The sequence below is a fragment of the Phalangium opilio genome, unplaced genomic scaffold, assembly GCF_054372755.1.
Source record: "Phalangium opilio isolate 3A_F unplaced genomic scaffold, DU_Popi_V2 ptg000054l_1, whole genome shotgun sequence".
NCBI classification, from domain to species: domain Eukaryota; kingdom Metazoa; phylum Arthropoda; class Arachnida; order Opiliones; family Phalangiidae; genus Phalangium; species Phalangium opilio.
Genome location: NW_028324173.1, coordinates 1,504,974 through 1,529,860, shown reverse-complemented (window position 1 = coordinate 1,529,860; position 24,887 = coordinate 1,504,974). Strand labels below are relative to the sequence as shown.

The 24,887-nt window shown below is 44.3% G+C and overlaps 43 non-coding genes across 43 annotated transcripts; all 43 read right to left on the bottom strand.

The window, feature by feature from the left end:
- Positions 1 to 324: 324 nt before the first annotated feature.
- Positions 325 to 396, bottom strand: TRNAE-CUC (transfer RNA glutamic acid (anticodon CUC)). Its single transcript has one exon. It is a non-coding gene; the product is annotated as a tRNA-Glu (tRNA).
- Positions 397 to 596: 200 nt separating this feature from the next.
- Positions 597 to 668, bottom strand: TRNAE-UUC (transfer RNA glutamic acid (anticodon UUC)). The gene has a single exon. It is a non-coding gene; the product is annotated as a tRNA-Glu (tRNA).
- An 806-nt stretch (positions 669 to 1,474) lies between these two features.
- TRNAE-UUC (transfer RNA glutamic acid (anticodon UUC)) lies at positions 1,475 to 1,546 on the bottom strand. The gene has a single exon. It is a non-coding gene; the product is annotated as a tRNA-Glu (tRNA).
- A 681-nt stretch (positions 1,547 to 2,227) lies between these two features.
- Positions 2,228 to 2,299, bottom strand: TRNAQ-CUG (transfer RNA glutamine (anticodon CUG)). The gene has a single exon. It is a non-coding gene; the product is annotated as a tRNA-Gln (tRNA).
- Positions 2,300 to 2,499: 200 nt separating this feature from the next.
- TRNAE-UUC (transfer RNA glutamic acid (anticodon UUC)) lies at positions 2,500 to 2,571 on the bottom strand. The gene has a single exon. It is a non-coding gene; the product is annotated as a tRNA-Glu (tRNA).
- An 806-nt stretch (positions 2,572 to 3,377) lies between these two features.
- Positions 3,378 to 3,449, bottom strand: TRNAE-UUC (transfer RNA glutamic acid (anticodon UUC)). The gene has a single exon. It is a non-coding gene; the product is annotated as a tRNA-Glu (tRNA).
- Positions 3,450 to 4,130: 681 nt separating this feature from the next.
- Positions 4,131 to 4,202, bottom strand: TRNAE-CUC (transfer RNA glutamic acid (anticodon CUC)). Its single transcript has one exon. It is a non-coding gene; the product is annotated as a tRNA-Glu (tRNA).
- A 200-nt stretch (positions 4,203 to 4,402) lies between these two features.
- TRNAE-UUC (transfer RNA glutamic acid (anticodon UUC)) lies at positions 4,403 to 4,474 on the bottom strand. The gene has a single exon. It is a non-coding gene; the product is annotated as a tRNA-Glu (tRNA).
- Positions 4,475 to 5,280: 806 nt separating this feature from the next.
- TRNAE-UUC (transfer RNA glutamic acid (anticodon UUC)) lies at positions 5,281 to 5,352 on the bottom strand. Its single transcript has one exon. It is a non-coding gene; the product is annotated as a tRNA-Glu (tRNA).
- A 681-nt stretch (positions 5,353 to 6,033) lies between these two features.
- TRNAE-CUC (transfer RNA glutamic acid (anticodon CUC)) lies at positions 6,034 to 6,105 on the bottom strand. The gene has a single exon. It is a non-coding gene; the product is annotated as a tRNA-Glu (tRNA).
- Positions 6,106 to 6,305: 200 nt separating this feature from the next.
- On the bottom strand, positions 6,306 to 6,377 carry TRNAE-UUC (transfer RNA glutamic acid (anticodon UUC)). The gene has a single exon. It is a non-coding gene; the product is annotated as a tRNA-Glu (tRNA).
- Positions 6,378 to 7,183: 806 nt separating this feature from the next.
- On the bottom strand, positions 7,184 to 7,255 carry TRNAE-UUC (transfer RNA glutamic acid (anticodon UUC)). Its single transcript has one exon. It is a non-coding gene; the product is annotated as a tRNA-Glu (tRNA).
- Positions 7,256 to 7,936: 681 nt separating this feature from the next.
- TRNAE-CUC (transfer RNA glutamic acid (anticodon CUC)) lies at positions 7,937 to 8,008 on the bottom strand. The gene has a single exon. It is a non-coding gene; the product is annotated as a tRNA-Glu (tRNA).
- Positions 8,009 to 8,508: 500 nt separating this feature from the next.
- On the bottom strand, positions 8,509 to 8,580 carry TRNAE-UUC (transfer RNA glutamic acid (anticodon UUC)). Its single transcript has one exon. It is a non-coding gene; the product is annotated as a tRNA-Glu (tRNA).
- Positions 8,581 to 8,659: 79 nt separating this feature from the next.
- On the bottom strand, positions 8,660 to 8,731 carry TRNAE-CUC (transfer RNA glutamic acid (anticodon CUC)). The gene has a single exon. It is a non-coding gene; the product is annotated as a tRNA-Glu (tRNA).
- Positions 8,732 to 8,931: 200 nt separating this feature from the next.
- Positions 8,932 to 9,003, bottom strand: TRNAE-UUC (transfer RNA glutamic acid (anticodon UUC)). The gene has a single exon. It is a non-coding gene; the product is annotated as a tRNA-Glu (tRNA).
- Positions 9,004 to 9,654: 651 nt separating this feature from the next.
- On the bottom strand, positions 9,655 to 9,726 carry TRNAE-UUC (transfer RNA glutamic acid (anticodon UUC)). Its single transcript has one exon. It is a non-coding gene; the product is annotated as a tRNA-Glu (tRNA).
- Positions 9,727 to 9,805: 79 nt separating this feature from the next.
- Positions 9,806 to 9,877, bottom strand: TRNAE-CUC (transfer RNA glutamic acid (anticodon CUC)). Its single transcript has one exon. It is a non-coding gene; the product is annotated as a tRNA-Glu (tRNA).
- Positions 9,878 to 10,077: 200 nt separating this feature from the next.
- TRNAE-UUC (transfer RNA glutamic acid (anticodon UUC)) lies at positions 10,078 to 10,149 on the bottom strand. The gene has a single exon. It is a non-coding gene; the product is annotated as a tRNA-Glu (tRNA).
- Positions 10,150 to 10,955: 806 nt separating this feature from the next.
- Positions 10,956 to 11,027, bottom strand: TRNAE-UUC (transfer RNA glutamic acid (anticodon UUC)). The gene has a single exon. It is a non-coding gene; the product is annotated as a tRNA-Glu (tRNA).
- An 802-nt stretch (positions 11,028 to 11,829) lies between these two features.
- Positions 11,830 to 11,901, bottom strand: TRNAE-UUC (transfer RNA glutamic acid (anticodon UUC)). Its single transcript has one exon. It is a non-coding gene; the product is annotated as a tRNA-Glu (tRNA).
- A 79-nt stretch (positions 11,902 to 11,980) lies between these two features.
- On the bottom strand, positions 11,981 to 12,052 carry TRNAE-CUC (transfer RNA glutamic acid (anticodon CUC)). Its single transcript has one exon. It is a non-coding gene; the product is annotated as a tRNA-Glu (tRNA).
- Positions 12,053 to 12,252: 200 nt separating this feature from the next.
- On the bottom strand, positions 12,253 to 12,324 carry TRNAE-UUC (transfer RNA glutamic acid (anticodon UUC)). The gene has a single exon. It is a non-coding gene; the product is annotated as a tRNA-Glu (tRNA).
- Positions 12,325 to 12,975: 651 nt separating this feature from the next.
- Positions 12,976 to 13,047, bottom strand: TRNAE-UUC (transfer RNA glutamic acid (anticodon UUC)). Its single transcript has one exon. It is a non-coding gene; the product is annotated as a tRNA-Glu (tRNA).
- A 79-nt stretch (positions 13,048 to 13,126) lies between these two features.
- On the bottom strand, positions 13,127 to 13,198 carry TRNAE-CUC (transfer RNA glutamic acid (anticodon CUC)). Its single transcript has one exon. It is a non-coding gene; the product is annotated as a tRNA-Glu (tRNA).
- A 200-nt stretch (positions 13,199 to 13,398) lies between these two features.
- TRNAE-UUC (transfer RNA glutamic acid (anticodon UUC)) lies at positions 13,399 to 13,470 on the bottom strand. The gene has a single exon. It is a non-coding gene; the product is annotated as a tRNA-Glu (tRNA).
- An 806-nt stretch (positions 13,471 to 14,276) lies between these two features.
- On the bottom strand, positions 14,277 to 14,348 carry TRNAE-UUC (transfer RNA glutamic acid (anticodon UUC)). Its single transcript has one exon. It is a non-coding gene; the product is annotated as a tRNA-Glu (tRNA).
- Positions 14,349 to 15,154: 806 nt separating this feature from the next.
- Positions 15,155 to 15,226, bottom strand: TRNAE-UUC (transfer RNA glutamic acid (anticodon UUC)). The gene has a single exon. It is a non-coding gene; the product is annotated as a tRNA-Glu (tRNA).
- A 681-nt stretch (positions 15,227 to 15,907) lies between these two features.
- On the bottom strand, positions 15,908 to 15,979 carry TRNAE-CUC (transfer RNA glutamic acid (anticodon CUC)). Its single transcript has one exon. It is a non-coding gene; the product is annotated as a tRNA-Glu (tRNA).
- Positions 15,980 to 16,179: 200 nt separating this feature from the next.
- On the bottom strand, positions 16,180 to 16,251 carry TRNAE-UUC (transfer RNA glutamic acid (anticodon UUC)). The gene has a single exon. It is a non-coding gene; the product is annotated as a tRNA-Glu (tRNA).
- Positions 16,252 to 17,057: 806 nt separating this feature from the next.
- Positions 17,058 to 17,129, bottom strand: TRNAE-UUC (transfer RNA glutamic acid (anticodon UUC)). Its single transcript has one exon. It is a non-coding gene; the product is annotated as a tRNA-Glu (tRNA).
- A 681-nt stretch (positions 17,130 to 17,810) lies between these two features.
- TRNAE-CUC (transfer RNA glutamic acid (anticodon CUC)) lies at positions 17,811 to 17,882 on the bottom strand. The gene has a single exon. It is a non-coding gene; the product is annotated as a tRNA-Glu (tRNA).
- A 501-nt stretch (positions 17,883 to 18,383) lies between these two features.
- On the bottom strand, positions 18,384 to 18,455 carry TRNAE-UUC (transfer RNA glutamic acid (anticodon UUC)). Its single transcript has one exon. It is a non-coding gene; the product is annotated as a tRNA-Glu (tRNA).
- Positions 18,456 to 18,534: 79 nt separating this feature from the next.
- On the bottom strand, positions 18,535 to 18,606 carry TRNAE-CUC (transfer RNA glutamic acid (anticodon CUC)). Its single transcript has one exon. It is a non-coding gene; the product is annotated as a tRNA-Glu (tRNA).
- Positions 18,607 to 18,806: 200 nt separating this feature from the next.
- TRNAE-UUC (transfer RNA glutamic acid (anticodon UUC)) lies at positions 18,807 to 18,878 on the bottom strand. The gene has a single exon. It is a non-coding gene; the product is annotated as a tRNA-Glu (tRNA).
- A 651-nt stretch (positions 18,879 to 19,529) lies between these two features.
- On the bottom strand, positions 19,530 to 19,601 carry TRNAE-UUC (transfer RNA glutamic acid (anticodon UUC)). Its single transcript has one exon. It is a non-coding gene; the product is annotated as a tRNA-Glu (tRNA).
- Positions 19,602 to 19,680: 79 nt separating this feature from the next.
- Positions 19,681 to 19,752, bottom strand: TRNAE-CUC (transfer RNA glutamic acid (anticodon CUC)). The gene has a single exon. It is a non-coding gene; the product is annotated as a tRNA-Glu (tRNA).
- A 200-nt stretch (positions 19,753 to 19,952) lies between these two features.
- On the bottom strand, positions 19,953 to 20,024 carry TRNAE-UUC (transfer RNA glutamic acid (anticodon UUC)). Its single transcript has one exon. It is a non-coding gene; the product is annotated as a tRNA-Glu (tRNA).
- Positions 20,025 to 20,830: 806 nt separating this feature from the next.
- Positions 20,831 to 20,902, bottom strand: TRNAE-UUC (transfer RNA glutamic acid (anticodon UUC)). The gene has a single exon. It is a non-coding gene; the product is annotated as a tRNA-Glu (tRNA).
- A 957-nt stretch (positions 20,903 to 21,859) lies between these two features.
- TRNAE-UUC (transfer RNA glutamic acid (anticodon UUC)) lies at positions 21,860 to 21,931 on the bottom strand. Its single transcript has one exon. It is a non-coding gene; the product is annotated as a tRNA-Glu (tRNA).
- Positions 21,932 to 23,035: 1,104 nt separating this feature from the next.
- Positions 23,036 to 23,107, bottom strand: TRNAE-UUC (transfer RNA glutamic acid (anticodon UUC)). The gene has a single exon. It is a non-coding gene; the product is annotated as a tRNA-Glu (tRNA).
- Positions 23,108 to 23,913: 806 nt separating this feature from the next.
- Positions 23,914 to 23,985, bottom strand: TRNAE-UUC (transfer RNA glutamic acid (anticodon UUC)). The gene has a single exon. It is a non-coding gene; the product is annotated as a tRNA-Glu (tRNA).
- A 681-nt stretch (positions 23,986 to 24,666) lies between these two features.
- On the bottom strand, positions 24,667 to 24,738 carry TRNAE-CUC (transfer RNA glutamic acid (anticodon CUC)). The gene has a single exon. It is a non-coding gene; the product is annotated as a tRNA-Glu (tRNA).
- Between the last annotated feature and the right edge of the window lie 149 nt (positions 24,739 to 24,887).

The following is a 24,887-nucleotide window of genomic DNA, read 5'->3' as shown; positions in this document are numbered from 1 at the left end:
GAAAAGCGGTACAAAAGCACTCGCTCCGATACCGGGAATCGAACCCGGTCCTTCTGGGTGAGAGCCAGATATCCTAGCCACTAGACCATATCTCACTGGTCGGAACAACCCAAAATATTATTCCCATAAATGTGTCTTTAAGTTTATTCATGAAAAGCGGTACAAAAGCACTCACTCCGATACCGGGAATTGAACCCGCCCTTTTGCGTGACAGCCAGATATCCTAGCCACCAGAGCATATCGGACTTGCTTAACCAAGTCTTAATTCTATTCATAAACCAATATCCTTAAGTCTATTCTTGAAAAGCGGTACAATGGCACTCGCTCCGATACCGGGAATAGAACCCGGGCCTTCTGGGTGAGAGCCAGATATCCTAGCCACTAGACCATATCGGACTTGCTTAAACAAGTCTTAATTCTATTCATAAACCTATGTCCTTAAGTCTATTCTTGAAAAGCGGTACAAAACCACGTGCTCCGATACCGGGAATCGAACCCGGGAATTCTGGGTGAAAGTCAGGTATCCTAGAGACTAGACCATATCGTCCTTGATCAACCAAGTCTTCTATTCTTGAAAAGCGGTACAAAACCACTCGCTCCGATACCGGGAATCGAACCCGGGCCTTCTGGGTGAAAGCCAGATATCCTAGCCACTAGACCATATCGGACTTCTTCAACCAAGTCTTAATTCTATTCATAAACCTATATCCTTAAGTCTATTCTTGAAAAGCGGTACAAAAGCACTCGCTCCGATACCGGGAGTCGAACCCGAGCCTTCTGGATGAGAGCCAGATATCCTAGCCACTAGACCATATCTGACTGGTCGGAGCAATCCAAAATATTATTCCTATAAATGTGTCTTTAAGTTTATTCATCAAAAGCGGTACAAAAGCACTCACTCCGATATCGGGAATCGAATCCGCCCTTCTGCCTGACAGCCAGATATCCTAGCCACTAGACAATATAGGACTTGCTTAATCAAGTCTTAATTCTATTCATAAACCAATATCCTTAAGTCTATTCTTGAAAAGCGGTACAAAAGCACTCGCTCCGATACCGGGAATCGAGCCCGGTCCTTCTGGATGAGAGCCAGATATCCTAGCCACTAGACCATATCTCACTGGTCGGAACAACCCAAAATATTATTCCCATAAATGTGTCTTTAAGTTTATTCATCAAAAGCGGTACAAAAGCACTCACTCCGATACCGGGAATCGAACCCGCCCTTCTGCGTGACATCCAGATATCCTAGCCAATAGACCATATCGGACTTGCTTAACCAAGTCTTAATTCTATTCATAAACCAATATCCTTAAGTCTATTCTTGAAAAGCGGTACAAAACCACGTGCTCCGATACCGGGAATCGAACCCGGGCCTTCTGGGTGAAATTCAGGTATCCTAGCGACTAGACCATCTCGTCCTTGATCAACCAAGTCCTAATTCTATTCTTGAAAAGCGGTACAAAAGCACTCGCTCCGATACCGGGAATCGAACCCGGGCCTTCTGGGTGAAAGCCAGATATCCTAGCCACTAGGCCATATCGGACTTCTTCAACCAAGTCTTAATTCTATTCATAAACCTATATCCTTAAGTCTATTCTTGAAAAGCGGTACAAAAGCACTCGCTCCGTTACCAGGAATCGAACCCGAGCCTTCTGGATGAGAGCCAGATATCCTAGCCACTAGACCATATCTGACTGGTCGGACCAATCCAAAATATTATTCCTATAAATGTGTCTTTAAGTTTATTCATCAAAAGCGGTACAAAAGCACTCACTCCGATACCGGGAATCGAACCCGCCCTTCTGCGTGACATCCAGATATCCTAGCCACTAGACCATATCGGACTTGCTTAATCAAGTCTTAATTCTATTCATAAACCAATATCCTTAAGTCTATTCTTGAAAAGCGGTACAAAAGCACTCGCTCCGATACCGGGAATCGAACCCGGTCCTTCTGGGTGAGAGCCAGATATCCTAGCCACTAGACCATATCTCACTGGTCGGAACAACCCAAAATATTATTCCCATAAATGTGTCTTTAAGTTTATTCATCAAAAGCGGTACAAAAGCACTCACTCCGATACCGGGAATTGAACCCGCCCTTTTGCGTGACAGCCAGATATCCTAGCCACCAGAGCATATCGGACTTGCTTAACCAAGTCTTAATTCTATTCATAAACCAATATCCTTAAGTCTATTCTTGAAAAGCGGTACAATGGCACTCGCTCCGATACCGGGAATAGAACCCGGGCCTTCTGGGTCAGAGCCAGATATCCTAGCCACTAGACCATATCGGACTTGCTTAAACAAGTCTTAATTCTATTCATAAACCTATGTCCTTAAGTCTATTCTTGAAAAGCGGTACAAAACCACGTGCTCCGATACCGGGAATCGAACCCGGGAATTCTGGGTGAAAGTCAGGTATCCTAGAGACTAGACCATATCGTCCTTGATCAACCAAGTCTTCTATTCTTGAAAAGCGGTACAAAACCACTCGCTCCGATACCGGGAATCGAACCCGGGCCTTCTGGATGAAAGCCAGATATCCTAGCCACTAGACCATATCGGACTTCTTCAACCAAGTCTTAATTCTATTCATAAACCTAAATCCTTAAGTCTATTCTTGAAAAGCGGTACAAAAGCACTCGCTCCGATACCGGGAGTCGAACCCGAGCCTTCTGGATGAGAGCCAGATATCCTAGCCACTAGACCATATCTGACTGGTCGGAACAATCCAAAATATTATTCCTATAAATGTGTCTTTAAGTTTATTCATCAAAAGCGGTACAAAAGCACTCACTCCGATATCGGGAATCGAACCCGCCCTTCTGCCTGACAGCCAGATATCCTAGCCACTAGACAATATAGGACTTGCTTAATAAAGTCTTAATTCTATTCATAAACCAATATCCTTAAGTCTATTCTTGAAAAGCGGTACAAAAGCACTCGCTCCGATACCGGGAATCGAGCCCGGTCCTTCTGGATGAGAGCCAGATATCCTAGCCACTAGACCATATCTCACTGGTCGGAACAACCCAAAATATTATTCCCATAAATGTGTCTTTAAGTTTATTCATCAAAAGCGGTACAAAAGCACTCACTCCGATACCGGGAATCGAACCCGCCCTTCTGCGTGACATCCAGATATCCTAGCCAATAGACCATATCGGACTTGCTTAACCAAGTCTAAATTCTATTCATAAACCAATATCCTTAAGTCTATTCTTGAAAAGCGGTACAAAACCACGTGCTCCGATACCGGGAATCGAACCCGGGCCTTCTGGGTGAAATTCAGGTATCCTAGCGACTAGACCATCTCGTCCTTGATCAACCAAGTCCTAATTCTATTCTTGAAAAGCGGTACAAAAGCACTCGCTCCGATACCGGGAATCGAACCCGGGCCTTCTGGGTGAAAGCCAGATATCCTAGCCACTAGGCCATATCGGACTTCTTCAACCAAGTCTTAATTCTATTCATAAACCTATATCCTTAAGTCTATTCTTGAAAAGCGGTACAAAAGCACTCGCTCCGTTACCAGGAATCGAACCCGAGCCTTCTGGATGAGAGCCAGATATCCTAGCCACTAGACCATATCTGACTGGTCGGACCAATCCAAAATATTATTCCTATAAATGTGTCTTTAAGTTTATTCATCAAAAGCGGTACAAAAGCACTCACTCCGATACCGGGAATCGAACCCGCCCTTCTGCGTGACATCCAGATATCCTAGCCACTAGACCATATCGGACTTGCTTAATCAAGTCTTAATTCTATTCATAAACCAATATCCTTAAGTCTATTCTTGAAAAGCGGTACAAAAGCACTCGCTCCGATACCGGGAATCGAAATCGGTCCTTCTGGGTGAGAGCCAGATATCCTAGCCACTAGACCATATCTCACTGGTCGGAACAACCCAAAATATTATTCCCATAAATGTGTCTTTAAGTTTATTCATCAAAAGCGGTACAAAAGCACTCACTCCGATACCGGGAATTGAACCCGCCCTTTTGCGTGACAGCCAGATATCCTAGCCACTAGAGCATATCGGACTTGCTTAACCAAGTCTTAATTCTATTCATAAACCAATATCCTTAAGTCTATTCTTGAAAAGCGGTACAATGGCACTCGCTCCGATACCGGGAATAGAACCCGGGCCTTCTGGGTGAGAGCCAGATATCCTAGCCACTAGACCATATCGGACTTGCTTAAACAAGTCTTAATTCTATTCATAAACCTATGTCCTTAAGTCTATTCTTGAAAAGCGGTACAAAACCACGTGCTCCGATACCGGGAATCGAACCCGGGAATTCTGGGTGAAAGTCAGGTATCCGAGAGACTAGACCATATCGTCCTTGATCAACCAAGTCTTCTATTCTTGAAAAGCGGTACAAAACCACTCGCTCCAATACCGGGAATCGAACCCGGGCCTTCTGGGTGAAAGCCAGATATCCTAGCCACTAGACCATATCGGACTTCTTCAACCAAGTCTTAATTCTATTCATAAACCTATATCCTTAAGTCTATTCTTGAAAAGCGGTACAAAAGCACTCGCTCCGATACCGGGAGTCGAACCCGAGCCTTCTGGATGAGAGCCAGATATCCTAGCCACTAGACCATATCTGACTGGTCGGAACAATCCAAAATATTATTCCTATAAATGTGTCTTTAAGTTTATTCATCAAAAGCGGTACAAAAGCACTCACTCCGATATCGGGAATCGAACCCGCCCTTCTGCCTGACAGCCAGATATCCTAGCCACTAGACAATATAGGACTTGCTTAATCAAGTCTTAATTCTATTCATAAACCAATATCCTTAAGTCTATTCTTGAAAAGCGGTACAAAAGCACTCGCTCCGATACCGGGAATCGAGCCCGGTCCTTCTGGATGAGAGCCAGATATCCTAGCCACTAGACCATATCTCACTGGTCGGAACAACCCAAAATATTATTCCCATAAATGTGTCTTTAAGTTTATTCATCAAAAGCGGTACAAAAGCACTCACTCCGATACCGGGAATCGAACCCGCCCTTCTGCGTGACATCCAGATATCCTAGCCAATAGACCATATCGGACTTGCTTAACCAAGTCTTAATTCTATTCATAAACCAATATCCTTAAGTCTATTCTTGAAAAGCGGTACAAAACCACGTGCTCCGATACCGGGAATCGAACCCGGGCCTTCTGGGTGAAATTCAGGTATCCTAGCGACTAGACCATCTCGTCCTTGATCAACCAAGTCCTAATTCTATTCTTGAAAAGCGGTACAAAAGCACTCGCTCCGATACCGGGAATCGAACCCGGGCCTTCTGGGTGAAAGCCAGATATCCTAGCCACTAGGCCATATCGGACTTCTTCAACCAAGTCTTAATTCTATTCATAAACCTATATCCTTAAGTCTATTCTTGAAAAGCGGTACAAAAGCACTCGCTCCGTTACCAGGAATCGAACCCGAGCCTTCTGGATGAGAGCCAGATATCCTAGCCACTAGACCATATCTGACTGGTCGGACCAATCCAAAATATTATTCCTATAAATGTGTCTTTAAGTTTATTCATCAAAAGCGGTACAAAAGCACTCACTCCGATACCGGGAATCGAACCCGCCCTTCTGCGTGACATCCAGATATCCTAGCCACTAGACCATATCGGACTTGCTTAATCAAGTCTTAATTCTATTCATAAACCAATATCCTTAAGTCTATTCTTGAAAAGCGGTACAAAAGCACTCGCTCCGATACCGGGAATCGAACCCGGTCCTTCTGGGTGAGAGCCAGATATCCTAGCCACTAGACCATATCTCACTGGTCGGAACAACCCAAAATATTATTCCCATAAATGTGTCTTTAAGTTTATTCATCAAAAGCGGTACAAAAGCACTCACTCCGATACCGGGAATTGAACCCGCCCTTTTGCGTGACATCCAGATATCCTAGCCACTAGAGCATATCGGACTTGCTTAACCAAGTCTTAATTCTATTCATAAACCAATATCCTTAAGTCTATTCTTGAAAAGCGGTACAATGGCACTCGCTCCGATACCGGGAATAGAACCCGGGCCTTCTGGGTGAGAGCCAGATATCCTAGCCACTAGACCATATCGGACTTGCTTAAACAAGTCTTAATTCTATTCATAAACCTATGTCCTTAAGTCTATTCTTGAAAAGCGGTACAAAACCACGTGCTCCGATACCGGGAATCGAACCCGGGAATTCTGGGTGAAAGTCAGGTATCCTAGAGACTAGACCATATCGTCCTTGATCAACCAAGTCTTCTATTCTTGAAAAGCGGTACAAAACCACTCGCTCCGATACCGGGAATCGAACCCGGGCCTTCTGGGTGAAAGCCAGATATCCTAGCCACTAGACCATATCGGACTTCTTCAACCAAGTCTTAATTCTATTCATAAACCTATATCCTTAAGTCTATTCTTGAAAAGCGGTACAAAAGCCCTCGCTCCGATACCGGGAGTCGAACCCGAGCCTTCTGGATGAGAGCCAGATATCCTAGCCACTAGACCATATCTGACTGTTCGGAACAATCCAAAATATTATTCCTATAAATGTGTCTTTAAGTTTATTCATCAAAAGCGGTACAAAAGCACTCACTCCGATATCGGGAATCGAACCCGCCCTTCTGCCTGACAGCCAGATATCCTAGCCACTAGACAATATAGGACTTGCTTAATCAAGTCTTAATTCTATTCATAAACCAATATCCTTAAGTCTATTCTTGAAAAGCGGTACAAAAGCACTCGCTCCGATACCGGGAATCGAGCCCGGTCCTTCTGGATGAGAGCCAGATATCCTAGCCACTAGACCATATCTCACTGGTCGGAACAACCCAAAATATTATTCCCATAAATGTGTCTTTAAGTTTATTCATCAAAAGCGGTACAAAAGCACTCACTCCGATACCGGGAATCGAACCCGCCCTTCTGCGTGACATCCAGATATCCTAGCCAATAGACCATATCGGACTTGCTTAACCAAGTCTTAATTCTATTCATAAACCAATATCCTTAAGTCTATTCTTGAAAAGCGGTACAAAACCACGTGCTCCGATACCGGGAATCGAACCCGGGCCTTCTGGGTGAAATTCAGGTATCCTAGCGACTAGACCATCTCGTCCTTGATCAACCAAGTCCTAATTCTATTCTTGAAAAGCGGTACAAAAGCACTCGCTCCGATACCGGGAATCGAACCCGGGCCTTCTGGGTGAAAGCCAGATATCCTAGCCACTAGGCCATATCGGACTTCTTCAACCAAGTCTTAATTCTATTCATAAACCTATATCCTTAAGTCTATTCTTGAAAAGCGGTACAAAAGCACTCGCTCCGTTACCAGGAATCGAACCCGAGCCTTCTGGATGAGAGCCAGATATCCTAGCCACTAGACCATATCTGACTGGTCGGACCAATCCAAAATATTATTCCTATAAATGTGTCTTTAAGTTTATTCATCAAAAGCGGTACAAAAGCACTCACTCCGATACCGGGAATCGAACCCGCCCTTCTGCGTGACATCCAGATATCCTAGCCACTAGACCATATCGGACTTGCTTAATCAAGTCTTAATTCTATTCATAAACCAATATCCTTAAGTCTATTCTTGAAAAGCGGTACAAAAGCACTCGCTCCGATACCGGGAATCGAACCCGGTCCTTCTGGGTGAGAGCCAGATATCCTAGCCACTTGACCATATCTCACTGGTCGGAACAACCCAAAATATTATTCCCATAAATGTGTCTTTAAGTTTATTCATCAAAAGCGGTACAAAAGCACTCACTCCGATACCGGGAATTGAACCCGCCCTTTTGCGTGACAGCCAGATATCCTAGCCACTAGAGCATATCGGCCTTGCTTAACCAAGTCTTAATTCTATTCATAAACCAATATCCTTAAGTCTATTCTTGAAAAGCGGTACAATGGCACTCGCTCCGATACCGGGAATAGAACCCGGGCCTTCTGGGTGAGAGCCAGATATCCTAGCCACTAGACCATATCGGACTTGCTTAAACAAGTCTTAATTCTATTCATAAACCTATATACTTAAGTCTATTCTTGAAAAGCGGTACAAAAGCACTCGCTCCGATACCGGGAGTCGAACCCGAGCCTTCTGGATGAGAGCCAGATATCCTAGCCACTAGACCATATCTGACTGGTCGGAACAATCCAAAATATTATTCCTATAAATGTGTCTTTAAGTTTATTCATCAAAAGCGGTACAAAAGCACTCACTCCGATATCGGGAATCGAACCCGCCCTTCTGCCTCACAGCCAGATATCCTAGCCACTAGACAATATAGGGTTTCTTAATCAAGTCTTAATTCTATTCATAAACCTATGTCCTTAAGTCTATTCTTGAAAAGCGGTACAAAACCACGTGCTCCGATACCGGGAATCGAACCCGGGCCTTCTGGGTGAAAGTCAGGTATCCTAGAGACTAGACCATATCGTCCTTGATCAGCCAAGTCTTCTATTCTTGAAAAGCGGTACAAAAGCACTCGCTCCGATACCGGGAATCGAACCCGGGCCTTCTGGGTGAAAGCCAGATATCCTAGCCACTAGACCATATCGGACTTGCTTAACCAAGTCTTAATTCTATTCATAAACCAATATCCTTAAGTCTATTCTTGAAAAGCGGTACAATGGCACTCGCTCCGATACCGGGAATAGAACCCGGGCCTTCTGGGTGAGAGCCAGATATCCTAGCCACTAGACCATATCGGACTTGCTTAAACAAGTCTTAATTCTATTCATAAACCTATGTCCTTAAGTCTATTCTTGAAAAGCGGTACAAAACCACGTGCTCCGATACCGGGAATCGAACCCGGGAATTCTGGGTGAAAGTCAGGTATCCTAGAGACTAGACCATATCGTCCTTGATCAACCAAGTCTTCTATTCTTGAAAAGCGGTACAAAACCACTCGCTCCGATACCGGGAATCGAACCCGGGCCTTCTGGGTGAAAGCCAGATATCCTAGCCACTAGACCATATCTGACTGGTCGAAACAATCCAAAATATTATTCCTATAAATGTGTCTTTAAGTTTATTCATCAAAAGCGGTACAAAAGCACTCACTCCGATATCGGGAATCGAACCCGCCCTTCTGCCTGACAGCCAGATATCCTAGCCACTAGACCATATCGGACTTGCTTAAACAAGTCTTAATTCTATTCATAAACCTATATCCTTAAGTCTATTCTTGAAAAGCGGTACAAAAGCACTCGCTCCGATACCGGGAGTCGAACCCGAGCCTTCTGGATGAGAGCCAGATATCCTAGCCACTAGACCATATCTGACTGGTCGGAACAATCCAAAATATTATTCCTATAAATGTGTCTTTAAGTTTATTCATCAAAAGCGGTACAAAAGCACTCACTCCGATATCGGGAATCGAACCCGCCCTTCTGCCTGACAGCCAGATATCCTAGCCACTAGACAATATAGGACTTGCTTAATCAAGTCTTAATTCTATTCATAAACCTATGTCCTTAAGTCTATTCTTGAAAAGCGGTACAAAACCACGAGCTCCGATACCGGGAATCGAACCCGGGCCTTCTGGGTGAAAGTCAGGTATCCTAGAGACTAGACCATATCGTCCTAGATCAGCCAAGTCTTCTATTCTTGAAAAGCGGTACAAAAGCACTCGCTCCGATACCGGGAATCGAACCCGGGCCTTCTGGGTGAAAGCCAGATATCCTAGCCACTAGACCATATCGGACTTGCTTAACCAAGTCTTAATTCTATTCATAAACCAATATCCTTAAGTCTATTCTTGAAAAGCGGTACAATGGCACTCGCTCCGATACCGGGAATAGAACCCGGGCCTTCTGGGTGAGAGCCAGATATCCTAGCCACTAGACCATATCGGACTTGCTTAAACAAGTCTTAATTCTATTCATAAACCTATGTCCTTAAGTCTATTCTTGAAAAGCGGTACAAAACCACGTGCTCCGATACCGGGAATCGAACCCGGGAATTCTGGGTGAAAGTCAGGTATCCTAGAGACTAGACCATATCGTCCTTGATCAACCAAGTCTTCTATTCTTGAAAAGCGGTACAAAACCACTCGCTCCGATACCGGGAATCGAACCCGGGCCTTCTGGGTGAAAGCCAGATATCCTAGCCACTAGACCATATCGGACTTCTTCAACCAAGTCTTAATTCTATTCATAAACCTATATCCTTAAGTCTATTCTTGAAAAGCGGTACAAAAGCACTCGCTCCGATACCGGGAGTCGAACCCGAGCCTTCTGGATGAGAGCCAGATATCCTAGCCACTAGACCATATCTGACTGGTCGGAACAATCCAAAATATTATTCCTATAAATGTGTCTTTAAGTTTATTCATCAAAAGCGGTACAAAAGCACTCACTCCGATATCGGGAATCGAACCCGCCCTTCTGCCTGACAGCCAGATATCCTAGCCACTAGACAATATAGGACTTGCTTAATCAAGTCTTAATTCTATTCATAAACCAATATCCTTAAGTCTATTCTTGAAAAGCGGTACAAAAGCACTCGCTCCGATACCGGGAATCGAGCCCGGTCCTTCTGGATGAGAGCCAGATATCCTAGCCACTAGACCATATCTCACTGGTCGGAACAACCCAAAATATTATTCCCATAAATGTGTCTTTAAGTTTATTCATCAAAAGCGGTACAAAAGCACTCACTCCGATACCGGGAATCGAACCCGCCCTTCTGCGTGACATCCAGATATCCTAGCCAATAGACCATATCGGACTTGCTTAACCAAGTCTTAATTCTATTCATAAACCAATATCCTTAAGTCTATTCTTGAAAAGCGGTACAAAACCACGTGCTCCGATACCGGGAATCGAACCCGGGCCTTCTGGGTGAAATTCAGGTATCCTAGCGACTAGACCATCTCGTCCTTGATCAACCAAGTCCTAATTCTATTCTTGAAAAGCGGTACAAAAGCACTCGCTCCGATACCGGGAATCGAACCCGGGCCTTCTGGGTGAAAGCCAGATATCCTAGCCACTAGGCCATATCGGACTTCTTCAACCAAGTCTTAATTCTATTCATAAACCTATATCCTTAAGTCTATTCTTGAAAAGCGGTACAAAAGCACTCGCTCCGTTACCAGGAATCGAACCCGAGCCTTCTGGATGAGAGCCAGATATCCTAGCCACTAGACCATATCTGACTGGTCGGACCAATCCAAAATATTATTCCTATAAATGTGTCTTTAAGTTTATTCATCAAAAGCGGTACAAAAGCACTCACTCCGATACCGGGAATCGAACCCGCCCTTCTGCGTGACATCCAGATATCCTAGCCACTAGACCATATCGGACTTGCTTAATCAAGTCTTAATTCTATTCATAAACCAATATCCTTAAGTCTATTCTTGAAAAGCGGTACAAAAGCACTCGCTCCGATACCGGGAATCGAACCCGGTCCTTCTGGGTGAGAGCCAGATATCCTAGCCACTAGACCATATCTCACTGGTCGGAACAACCCAAAATATTATTCCCATAAATGTGTCTTTAAGTTTATTCATCAAAAGCGGTACAAAAGCACTCACTCCGATACCGGGAATTGAACCCGCCCTTTTGCGTGACAGCCAGATATCCTAGCCACTAGAGCATATCGGACTTGCTTAACCAAGTCTTAATTCTATTCATAAACCTATGTCCTTAAGTCTATTCTTGAAAAGCGGTACAAAACCACGTGCTCCGATACCGGGAATCGAACCCGGGCCTTCTGGGTGAAAGTCAGGTATCCTAGAGACTAGACCATATCGTCCTTGATCAGCGAAGTCTTCTATTCTTGAAAAGCGGTACAAAAGCACTCGCTCCGATACCGGGAATCGAACCCGGGCCTTCTGGGTGAAAGCCAGATATCCTAGCCACTAGACCATATCGGACTTGCTTAACCAAGTCTTAATTCTATTCATAAACCAATATCCTTAAGTCTATTCTTGAAAAGCGGTACAATGGCACTCGCTCCGATACCGGGAATAGAACCCGGGCCTTCTGGGTGAGAGCCAGATATCCTAGCCACTAGACCATATCGGACTTGCTTAAACAAGTCTTAATTCTATTCATAAACCTATGTCCTTAAGTCTATTCTTGAAAAGCGGTACAAAACCACGTGCTCCGATACCGGGAATCGAACCCGGGAATTCTGGGTGAAAGTCAGGTATCCTAGAGACTAGACCATATCGTCCTTGATCAACCAAGTCTTCTATTCTTGAAAAGCGGTACAAAACCACTCGCTCCGATACCGGGAATCGAACCCGGGCCTTCTGGGTGAAAGCCAGATATCCTAGCCACTAGACCATATCTGACTGGTCGAAACAATCCAAAATATTATTCCTATAAATGTGTCTTTAAGTTTATTCATCAAAAGCGGTACAAAAGCACTCACTCCGATATCGGGAATCGAACCCGCCCTTCTGCCTGACAGCCAGATATCCTAGCCACTAGACCATATCGGACTTGCTTAAACAAGTCTTAATTCTATTCATAAACCTATATCCTTAAGTCTATTCTTGAAAAGCGGTACAAAAGCACTCGCTCCGATACCGGGAGTCGAACCCGAGCCTTCTGGATGAGAGCCAGATATCCTAGCCACTAGACCATATCTGACTGGTCGGAACAATCCAAAATATTATTCCTATAAATGTGTCTTTAAGTTTATTCATCAAAAGCGGTACAAAAGCACTCACTCCGATATCGGGAATCGAACCCGCCCTTCTGCCTGACAGCCAGATATCCTAGCCACTAGACAATATAGGACTTGCTTAATCAAGTCTTAATTCTATTCATAAACCTATGTCCTTAAGTCTATTCTTGAAAAGCGGTACAAAACCACGAGCTCCGATACCGGGAATCGAACCCGGGCCTTCTGGGTGAAAGTCAGGTATCCTAGAGACTAGACCATATCGTCCTAGATCAGCCAAGTCTTCTATTCTTGAAAAGCGGTACAAAAGCACTCGCTCCGATACCGGGAATCGAACCCGGGCCTTCTGGGTGAAAGCCAGATATCCTAGCCACTAGACCATATCGGACTTGCTTAACCATGTCTTAATTCTATTCATAAACCAATATCCTTAAGTCTATTCTTGAAAAGCGGTACAATGGCACTCGCTCCGATACCGGGAATAGAACCCGGGCCTTCTGGGTGAGAGCCAGATATCCTAGCCACTAGACCATATCGGACTTGCTTAAACAAGTCTTAATTCTATTCATAAACCTATGTCCTTAAGTCTATTCTTGAAAAGCGGTACAAAACCACGTGCTCCGATACCGGGAATCGAACCCGGGAATTCTGGGTGAAAGTCAGGTATCCTAGAGACTAGACCATATCGTCCTTGATCAACCAAGTCTTCTATTCTTGAAAAGCGGTACAAAACCACTCGCTCCGATACCGGGAATCGAACCCGGGCCTTCTGGGTGAAAGCCAGATATCCTAGCCACTAGACCATATCGGACTTCTTCAACCAAGTCTTAATTCTATTCATAAACCTATATCCTTAAGTCTATTCTTGAAAAGCGGTACAAAAGCACTCGCTCCGATACCGGGAGTCGAACCCGAGCCTTCTGGATGAGAGCCAGATATCCTAGCCACTAGACCATATCTGACTGGTCGGAACAATCCAAAATATTATTCCTATAAATGTGTCTTTAAGTTTATTCATCAAAAGCGGTACAAAAGCACTCACTCCGATATCGGGAATCGAACCCGCCCTTCTGCCTGACAGCCAGATATCCTAGCCACTAGACAATATAGGACTTGCTTAATCAAGTCTTAATTCTATTCATAAACCAATATCCTTAAGTCTATTCTTGAAAAGCGGTACAAAAGCACTCGCTCCGATACCGGGAATCGAGCCCGGTCCTTCTGGATGAGAGCCAGATATCCTAGCCACTAGACCATATCTCACTGGTCGGAACAACCCAAAATATTATTCCCATAAATGTGTCTTTAAGTTTATTCATCAAAAGCGGTACAAAAGCACACACTCCGATACCGGGAATCGAACCCGCCCTTCTGCGTGACATCCAGATATCCTAGCCAATAGACCATATCGGACTTGCTTAACCAAGTCTTAATTCTATTCATAAACCAATATCCTTAAGTCTATTCTTGAAAAGCGGTACAAAACCACGTGCTCCGATACCGGGAATCGAACCCGGGCCTTCTGGGTGAAATTCAGGTATCCTAGCGACTAGACCATCTCGTCCTTGATCAACCAAGTCCTAATTCTATTCTTGAAAAGCGGTACAAAAGCACTCGCTCCGATACCGGGAATCGAACCCGGGCCTTCTGGGTGAAAGCCAGATATCCTAGCCACTAGGCCATATCGGACTTCTTCAACCAAGTCTTAATTCTATTCATAAACCTATATCCTTAAGTCTATTCTTGAAAAGCGGTACAAAAGCACTCGCTCCGTTACCAGGAATCGAACCCGAGCCTTCTGGATGAGAGCCAGATATCCTAGCCACTAGACCATATCTGACTGGTCGGACCAATCCAAAATATTATTCCTATAAATGTGTCTTTAAGTTTATTCATCAAAAGCTGTACAAAAGCACTCACTCCGATACCGGGAATCGAACCCGCCCTTCTGCGTGACATCCAGATATCCTAGCCACTAGACCATATCGGACTTGCTTAATCAAGTCTTAATTCTATTCATAAACCAATATCCTTAAGTCTATTCTTGAAAAGCGGTACAAAAGCACTCGCTCCGATACCGGGAATCGAACCCGGTCCTTCTGGGTGAGAGCCAGATATCCTAGCCACTAGACCATATCTCACTGGTCGGAACAACCCAAAATATTATTCCCATAAATGTGTCTTTAAGTTTATTCATCAAAAGCGGTACAAAAGCACTCACTCCGATACCGGGAATTGAACCCGCCCTTTTGCGTGACAGCCAGATATCCTAGCCACTAGAGCATATCGGACTTGCTTAACCAAGTCTTAATTCTATTCATAAACCAATATCCTTAAGTCTATTCTTGAAAAGCGGTACAATGGCACTCGCTCCGATACCGGGAATAGAACCCGGGCCTTCTGGGTGAAATTCAGGTATCCTAGCGACTAGACCGTCTCGTCCTTGATCAACCAAGTCCTAATTCTATTCTTGAAAAGCGGTACAAAAGCACTCGCTCCGATACCGGGAATCGAACCCGGGCCTTCTGGGTGAAAGCCAGATATCCTAGCCACTAGGCCATATCGGACTTCTTCAACCAAGTCTTAATTCTATTCATAAACCTATATCCTTAAGTCTATTCTTGAAAAGCGGTACAAAAGCACTCGCTCCGTTACCAGGAATCGAACCCGAGCCTTCTGGATGAGAGCCAGATATCCTAGCCACTAGACCATATCTGACTGGTCGGACCAATCCAAAATATTATTCCTATAAATGTGTCTTTAAGTTTATTCATCAAAAGCGGTACAAAAGCACTCACTCCGATACCGGGAATCGAACCCGCCCTTCTGCGTGACATCCAGATATCCTAGCCACTAGACCATATCGGACTTGCTTAATCAAGTCTTAATTCTATTCATAAACCAATATCCTTAAGTCTATTCTTGAAAAGCGGTACAAAAGCACTCGCTCCGATACCGGGAATCGAACCCGGTCCTTCTGGGTGAGAGCCAGATATCCTAGCCACTAGACCATATCTCACTGGTCGGAACAACCCAAAATATTATTCCCATAAATGTGTCTTTAAGTTTATTCATCAAAAGCGGTACAAAAGCACTCACTCCGATACCGGGAATTGAACCCGCCCTTTTGCGTGACAGCCAGATATCCTAGCCACTAGAGCATATCGGACTTGCTTAACCAAGTCTTAATTCTATTCATAAACCAATATCCTTAAGTCTATTCTTGAAAAGCGGTACAATGGCACTCGCTCCGATACCGGGAATAGAACCCGGGCCTTCTGGGTGAGAGCCAGATATCCTAGCCACTAGACCATATCGGACTTGCTTAAACAAGTCTTAATTCTATTCATAAACCTATGTCCTTAAGTCTATTCTTGAAAAGCGGTACAAAACCACGTGCTCCGATACCGGGAATCGAACCCGGGAATTCTGGGTGAAAGTCAGGTATCCTAGAGACTAGACCATATCGTCCTTGATCAACCAAGTCTTCTATTCTTGAAAAGCGGTACAAAACCACTCGCTCCGATACCGGGAATCGAACCCGGGCCTTCTGGGTGAAAGCCAGATATCCTAGCCACTAGACCATATCGGACTTCTTCAACCAAGTCTTAATTCTATTCATAAACCTATATCCTTAAGTCTATTCTTGAAAAGCGGTACAAAAGCCCTCGCTCCGATACCGGGAGTCGAACCCGAGCCTTCTGGATGAGAGCCAGATATCCTAGCCACTAGACCATATCTGACTGTTCGGAACAATCCAAAATATTATTCCTATAAATGTGTCTTTAAGTTTATTCATCAAAAGCGGTACAAAAGCACTCACTCCGATATCGGGAATCGAACCCGCCCTTCTGCCTGACAGCCAGATATCCTAGCCACTAGACAATATAGGACTTGCTTAATCAAGTCTTAATTCTATTCATAAACCAATATCCTTAAGTCTATTCTTGAAAAGCGGTACAAAAGCACTCGCTCCGATACCGGGAATCGAGCCCGGTCCTTCTGGATGAGAGCCAGATATCCTAGCCACTAGACCATATCTCACTGGTCGGAACAACCCAAAATATTATTCCCATAAATGTGTCTTTAAGTTTATTCATCAAAAGCGGTACAAAAGCACTCACTCCGATACCGGGAATCGAACCCGCCCTTCTGCGTGACATCCAGATATCCTAGCCAATAGACCATATCGGACTTGCTTAACCAAGTCTTAATTCTATTCATAAACCAATATCCTTAAGTCTATTCTTGAAAAGCGGTACAAAACCACGTGCTCCGATACCGGGAATCGAACCCGGGCCTTCTGGGTGAAATTCAGGTATCCTAGCGACTAGACCATCTCGTCCTTGATCAACCAAGTCCTAATTCTATTCTTGAAAAGCGGTACAAAAGCACTCGCTCCGATACCGGGAATCGAACCCGGGCCTTCTGGGTGAAAGCCAGATATCCTAGCCACTAGGCCATATCGGACTTCTTCAACCAAGTCTTAATTCTATTCATAAACCTATATCCTTAAGTCTATTCTTGAAAAGCGGTACAAAAGCACTCGCTCCGTTACCAGGAATCGAACCCGAGCCTTCTGGATGAGAGCCAGATATCCTAGCCACTAGACCATATCTGACTGGTCGGACCAATCCAAAATATTATTCCTATAAATGTGTCTTTAAGTTTATTCATCAAAAGCGGTACAAAAGCACTCACTCCGATACCGGGAATCGAACCCGCCCTTCTGCGTGACATCCAGATATCCTAGCCACTAGACCATATCGGACTTGCTTAATCAAGTCTTAATTCTATTCATAAACCAATATCCTTAAGTCTATTCTTGAAAAGCGGTACAAAAGCACTCGCTCCGATACCGGGAATCGAACCCGGTCCTTCTGGGTGAGAGCCAGATATCCTAGCCACTTGACCATATCTCACTGGTCGGAACAACCCAAAATATTATTCCCATAAATGTGTCTTTAAGTTTATTCATCAAAAGCGGTACAAAAGCACTCACTCCGATACCGGGAATTGAACCCGCCCTTTTGCGTGACAGCCAGATATCCTAGCCACTAGAGCATATCGGACTTGCTTAACCAAGTCTTAATTCTATTCATAAACCAATATCCTTAAGTCTATTCTTGAAAAGCGGTACAATGGCACTCGCTCCGATACCGGGAATAGAACCCGGGCCTTCTGGGTGAGAGCCAGATATCCTAGCCACTAGACCATATCGGACTTGCTTAAACAAGTCTTAATTCTATTCATAAACCTATATACTTAAGTCTATTCTTGAAAAGCGGTACAAAAGCACTCGCTCCGATACCGGGAGTCGAACCCGAGCCTTCTGGATGAGAGCCAGATATCCTAGCCACTAGACCATATCTGACTGGTCGGAACAATCCAAAATATTATTCCTATAAATGTGTCTTTAAGTTTATTCATCAAAAGCGGTACAAAAGCACTCACTCCGATATCGGGAATCGAACCCGCCCTTCTGCCTCACAGCCAGATATCCTAGCCACTAGACAATATAGGACTTGCTTAATCAAGTCTTAATTCTATTCATAAACCTATGTCCTTAAGTCTATTCTTGAAAAGCGGTACAAAACCACGTGCTCCGATACCGGGAATCGAACCCGGGCCTTCTGGGTGAAAGTCAGGTATCCTAGAGACTAGACCATATCGTCCTTGATCAGCCAAGTCTTCTATTCTTGAAAAGCGGTACAAAAGCACTCGCTCCGATACCGGGAATCGAACCCGGGCCTTCTGGGTGAAAGCCAGATATCCTAGCCACTAGACCATATCGGACTTGCTTAACCAAGTCTTAATTCTATTCATAAACCAATATCCTTAAGTCTATTCTTGAAAAGCGGTACAATGGCACTCGCTCCGATACCGGGAATAGAACCCGGGCCTTCTGGGTGAGAGCCAGATATCCTAGCCACTAGACCATATCGGACTTGCTTAAACAAGTCTTAATTCTATTCATAAACCTATGTCCTTAAGTCTATTCTTGAAAAGCGGTACAAAACCACGTGCTCCGATACCGGGAATCGAACCCGGGAATTCTGGGTGAAAGTCAGGTATCCTAGAGACTAGACCATATCGTCCTTGATCAACCAAGTCTTCTATTCTTGAAAAGCGGTACAAAACCACTCGCTCCGATACCGGGAATCGAACCCGGGCCTTCTGGGTGAAAGCCAGATATCCTAGCCACTAGACCATATCTGACTGGTCGAAACAATCCAAAATATTATTCCTATAAATGTGTCTTTAAGTTTATTCATCAAAAGCGGTACAAAAGCACTCACTCCGATATCGGGAATCGAACCCGCCCTTCTGCCTGACAGCCAGATATCCTAGCCACTAGACCATATCGGACTTGCTTAAACAAGTCTTAATTCTATTCATAAACCTATATCCTTAAGTCTATTCTTGAAAAGCGGTACAAAAGCACTCGCTCCGATACCGGGAGTCGAACCCGAGCCTTCTGGATGAGAGCCAGATATCCTAGCCACTAGACCATATCTGACTGGTCGGAACAATCCAAAATATTATTCCTATAAATGTGTCTTTAAGTTTATTCATCAAAAGCGGTACAAAAGCACTCACTCCGATATCGGGAATCGAACCCGCCCTTCTGCCTGACAGCCAGATATCCTAGCCACTAGACAATATAGGACTTGCTTAATCAAGTCTTAATTCTATTCATAAACCTATGTCCTTAAGTCTATTCTTGAAAAGCGGTACAAAACCACGAGCTCCGATACCGGGAATCGAACCCGGGCCTTCTGGGTGAAAGTCAGGTATCCTAGAGACTAGACCATATCGTCCTAGATCAGCCAAGTCTTCTATTCTTGAAAAGCGGTACAAAAGCACTCGCTCCGATACCGGGAATCGAACCCGGGCCTTCTGGGTGAAAGCCAGATATCCTAGCCACTAGACCATATCGGACTTGCTTAACCAAGTCTTAATTCTATTCATAAACCAATATCCTTAAGTCTATTCTTGAAAAGCGGTACAATGGCACTCGCTCCGATACCGGGAATAGAACCCGGGCCTTCTGGGTGAGAGCCAGATATCCTAGCCACTAGACCATATCGGACTTGCTTAAACAAGTCTTAATTCTATTCATAAACCTATGTCCTTAAGTCTATTCTTGAAAAGCGGTACAAAACCACGTGCTCCGATACCGGGAATCGAACCCGGGAATTCTGGGTGAAAGTCAGGTATCCTAGAGACTAGACCATATCGTCCTTGATCAACCAAGTCTTCTATTCTTGAAAAGCGGTACAAAACCACTCGCTCCGATACCGGGAATCGAACCCGGGCCTTCTGGGTGAAAGCCAGATATCCTAGCCACTAGACCATATCGGACTTCTTCAACCAAGTCTTAATTCTATTCATAAACCTATATCCTTAAGTCTATTCTTGAAAAGCGGTACAAAAGCACTCGCTCCGATACCGGGAGTCGAACCCGAGCCTTCTGGATGAGAGCCAGATATCCTAGCCACTAGACCATATCTGACTGGTCGGAACAATCCAAAATATTATTCCTATAAATGTGTCTTTAAGTTTATTCATCAAAAGCGGTACAAAAGCACTCACTCCGATATCGGGAATCGAACCCGCCCTTCTGCCTGACAGCCAGATATCCTAGCCACTAGACAATATAGGACTTGCTTAATCAAGTCTTAATTCTATTCATAAACCAATATCCTTAAGTCTATTCTTGAAAAGCGGTACAAAAGCACTCGCTCCGATACCGGGAATCGAGCCCGGTCCTTCTGGGTGAGAGCCAGATATCCTAGCCACTAGACCATATCTCACTGGTCGGAACAACCCAAAATATTATTCCCATAAATGTGTCTTTAAGTTTATTCATCAAAAGCGGTACAAAAGCACTCACTCCGATACCGGGAATCGAACCCGCCCTTCTGCGTGACATCCAGATATCCTAGCCAATAGACCATATCGGACTTGCTTAACCAAGTCTTAATTCTATTCATAAACCAATATCCTTAAGTCTATTCTTGAAAAGCGGTACAAAACCACGTGCTCCGATACCGGGAATCGAACCCGGGCCTTCTGGGTGAAATTCAGGTATCCTAGCGACTAGACCATATCGTCCTTGATCAACCAAGTCCTAATTCTATTCTTGAAAAGCGGTACAAAAGCACTCGCTCCGATACCGGGAATCGAACCCGGGCCTTCTGGGTGAAAGCCAGATATCCTAGCCACTAGGCCATATCGGACTTCTTCAACCAAGTCTTAATTCTATTCATAAACCTATATCCTTAAGTCTATTCTTGAAAAGCGGTACAAAAGCACTCGCTCCGTTACCAGGAATCGAACCCGAGCCTTCTGGATGAGAGCCAGATATCCTAGCCACTAGACCATATCGGACTTCTTCAACCAAGTCTTAATTCTATTCATAAACCTATATCCTTAAGTCTATTCTTGAAAAGCGGTACAAAAGCACTCGCTCCGATACCGGGAGTCGAACCCGAGCCTTCTGGATGAGAGCCAGATATCCTAGCCACTAGACCATATCTGACTGGTCGGAACAATCCAAAATATTATTCCTATAAATGTGTCTTTAAGTTTATTCATCAAAAGCAGTACAAAAGCACTCACTCCGATACCGGGAATCGAACCCGCCCTTCTGCGTGACATCCAGATATCCTAGCCACTAGACCATATCGGACTTGCTTAATCAAGTCTTAATTCTATTCATAAACCAATATCCTTAAGTCTATTCTTGAAAAGCGGTACAAAAGCACTCGCTCCGATACCGGGAATCGAGCCCGGTCCTTCTGGGTGAGAGCCAGATATCCTAGCCACTAGACCATATCTCACTGGTCGGAACAACCCAAAATATTATTCCCATAAATGTGTCTTTAAGTTTATTCATCAAAAGCGGTACAAAAGCACTCACTCCGATACCGGGAATCGAACCCGCCCTTCTGCGTGACATCCAGATATCCTAGCCAATAGACCATATCGGACTTGCTTAACCAAGTCTTAATTCTATTCATAAACCAATATCCTTAAGTCTATTCTTGAAAAGCGGTACAAAACCACGTGCTCCGATACCGGGAATCGAACCCGGGCCTTCTGGGTGAAATTCAGGTATCCTAGCGACTAGACCATATCGTCCTTGATCAACCAAGTCCTAATTCTATTCTTGAAAAGCGGTACAAAAGCACTCGCTCCGATACCGGGAATCGAACCCGGGCCTTCTGGGTGAAAGCCAGATATCCTAGCCACTAGGCCATATCGGACTTCTTCAACCAAGTCTTAATTCTATTCATAAACCTATATCCTTAAGTCTATTCTTGAAAAGCGGTACAAAAGCACTCGCTCCGTTACCAGGAATCGAACCCGAGCCTTCTGGATGAGAGCCAGATATCCTAGCCACTAGACCATATCGGACTTCTTCAACCAAGTCTTAATTCTATTCATAAACCTATATCCTTAAGTCTATTCTTGAAAAGCGGTACAAAAGCACTCGCTCCGATACCGGGAGTCGAACCCGAGCCTTCTGGATGAGAGCCAGATATCCTAGCCACTAGACCATATCTGACTGGTCGGAACAATCCAAAATATTATTCCTATAAATGTGTCTTTAAGTTTATTCATCAAAAGCGGTACAAAAGCACTCACTCCGATACCGGGAATCGAACCCGCCCTTCTGCGTGACATCCAGATATCCTAGCCACTAGACCATATCGGACTTGCTTAATCAAGTCTTAATTCTATTCATAAACCAATATCCTTAAGTCTATTCTTGAAAAGCGGTACAAAAGCACTCGCTCCGATACCGGGAATCGAACCCGGTCCTTCTGGGTGAGAGCCAGATATCCTAGCCACTAGACCATATCTCACTGGTCGGAACAACCCAAAATATTATTCCCATAAATGTGTCTTTAAGTTTATTCATCAAAAGCGGTACAAAAGCACTCACTCCGATACCGGGAATTGAACCCGCCCTTTTGCGTGACAGCCAGATATCCTAGCCACTAGAGCATATCGGACTTGCTTAACCAAGTCTTAATTCTATTCATAAACCAATATCCTTAAGTCTATTCTTGAAAAGCGGTACAATGGCACTCGCTCCGATACCGGGAATAGAACCCGGGCCTTCTGGGTGAGAGCCAGATATATTAGCCACTAGACCATATCGGACTTGCTTAAACAAGTCTTAATTCTATTCATAAACCTATGTCCTTAAGTCTATTCTTGAAAAGCGGTACAAAACCACGTGCTCCGATACCGGGAATCGAACCCGGGAATTCTGGGTGAAAGTCAGGTATCCGAGAGACTAGACCATATCGTCCTTGATCAACCAAGTCTTCTATTCTTGAAAAGCGGTACAAAACCACCCGCTCCAATACCGGGAATCGAACCCGGGCCTTCTGGGTGAAAGCCAGATATCCTAGCCACTAGACCATATCGGACTTCTTCAACCAAGTCTTAATTCTATTCATAAACCTATATCCTTAAGTCTATTCTTGAAAAGCGGTACAAAAGCACTCGCTCCGATACCGGGAGTCGAACCCGAGCCTTCTGGATGAGAGCCAGATATCCTAGCCACTAGACCATATCTGACTGGTCGGAACAATCCAAAATATTATTCCTATAAATGTGTCTTTAAGTTTATTCATCAAAAGCGGTACAAAAGCACTCACTCCGATATCGGGAATCGAACCCGCCCTTCTGCCTGACAGCCAGATATCCTAGCCACTAGACAATATAGGACTTGCTTAATCAAGTCTTAATTCTATTCATAAACCAATATCCTTAAGTCTATTCTTGAAAAGCGGTACAAAAGCACTAGCTCCGATACCGGGAATCGAGCCCGGTCCTTCTGGATGAGAGCCAGATATCCTAGCCACTAGACCATATCTCACTGGTCGGAACAACCCAAAATATTATTCCCATAAATGTGTCTTTAAGTTTATTCATCAAAAGCGGTACAAAAGCACTCACTCCGATACCGGGAATCGAACCCGCCCTTCTGCGTGACATCCAGATATCCTAGCCAATAGACCATATCGGACTTGCTTAACCAAGTCTTAATTCTATTTATAAACCAATATCCTTAAGTCTATTCTTGAAAAGCGGTACAAAACCACGTGCTCCGATACCGGGAATCGAACCCGGGCCTTCTGGGTGAAATTCAGGTATCCTAGCGACTAGACCATCTCGTCCTTGATCAACCAAGTCCTAATTCTATTCTTGAAAAGCGGTACAAAAGCACTCGCTCCGATACCGGGAATCGAACCCGGGCCTTCTGGGTGAAAGCCAGATATCCTAGCCACTAGGCCATATCGGACTTCTTCAACCAAGTCTTAATTCTATTCATAAACCTATATCCTTAAGTCTATTCTTGAAAAGCGGTACAAAAGCACTCGCTCCGTTACCAGGAATCGAACCCGAGCCTTCTGGATGAGAGCCAGATATCCTAGCCACTAGACCATATCTGACTGGTCGGACCAATCCAAAATATTATTCCTATAAATGTGTCTTTAAGTTTATTCATCAAAAGCGGTACAAAAGCACTCACTCCGATACCGGGAATCGAACCCGCCCTTCTGCGTGACATCCAGATATCCTAGCCACTAGACCATATCGGACTTGCTTAATCAAGTCTTAATTCTATTCATAAACCAATATCCTTAAGTCTATTCTTGAAAAGCGGTACAAAAGCACTCGCTCCGATACCGGGAATCGAACCCGGTCCTTCTGGGTGAGAGCCAGATATCCTAGCCACTAGACCATATCTCACTGGTCGGAACAACCCAAAATATTATTCCCATAAATGTGTCTTTAAGTTTATTCATCAAAAGCGGTACAAAAGCACTCACTCCGATACCGGGAATTGAACCCGCCCTTTTGCGTGACAGCCAGATATCCTAGCCACTAGAGCATATCGGACTTGCTTAACCAAGTCTTAATTCTATTCATAAACCAATATCCTTAAGTCTATTCTTGAAAAGCGGTACAATGGCACTCGCTCCGATACCGGGAATAGAACCCGGGCCTTCTGGGTGAGAGCCAGATATCCTAGCCACTAGACCATATCGGACTTGCTTAAACAAGTCTTAATTCTATTCATAAACCTATGTCCTTAAGTCTATTCTTGAAAAGCGGTACAAAACCACGTGCTCCGATACCGGGAATCGAACCCGGGAATTCTGGGTGAAAGTCAGGTATCCTAGAGACTAGACCATATCG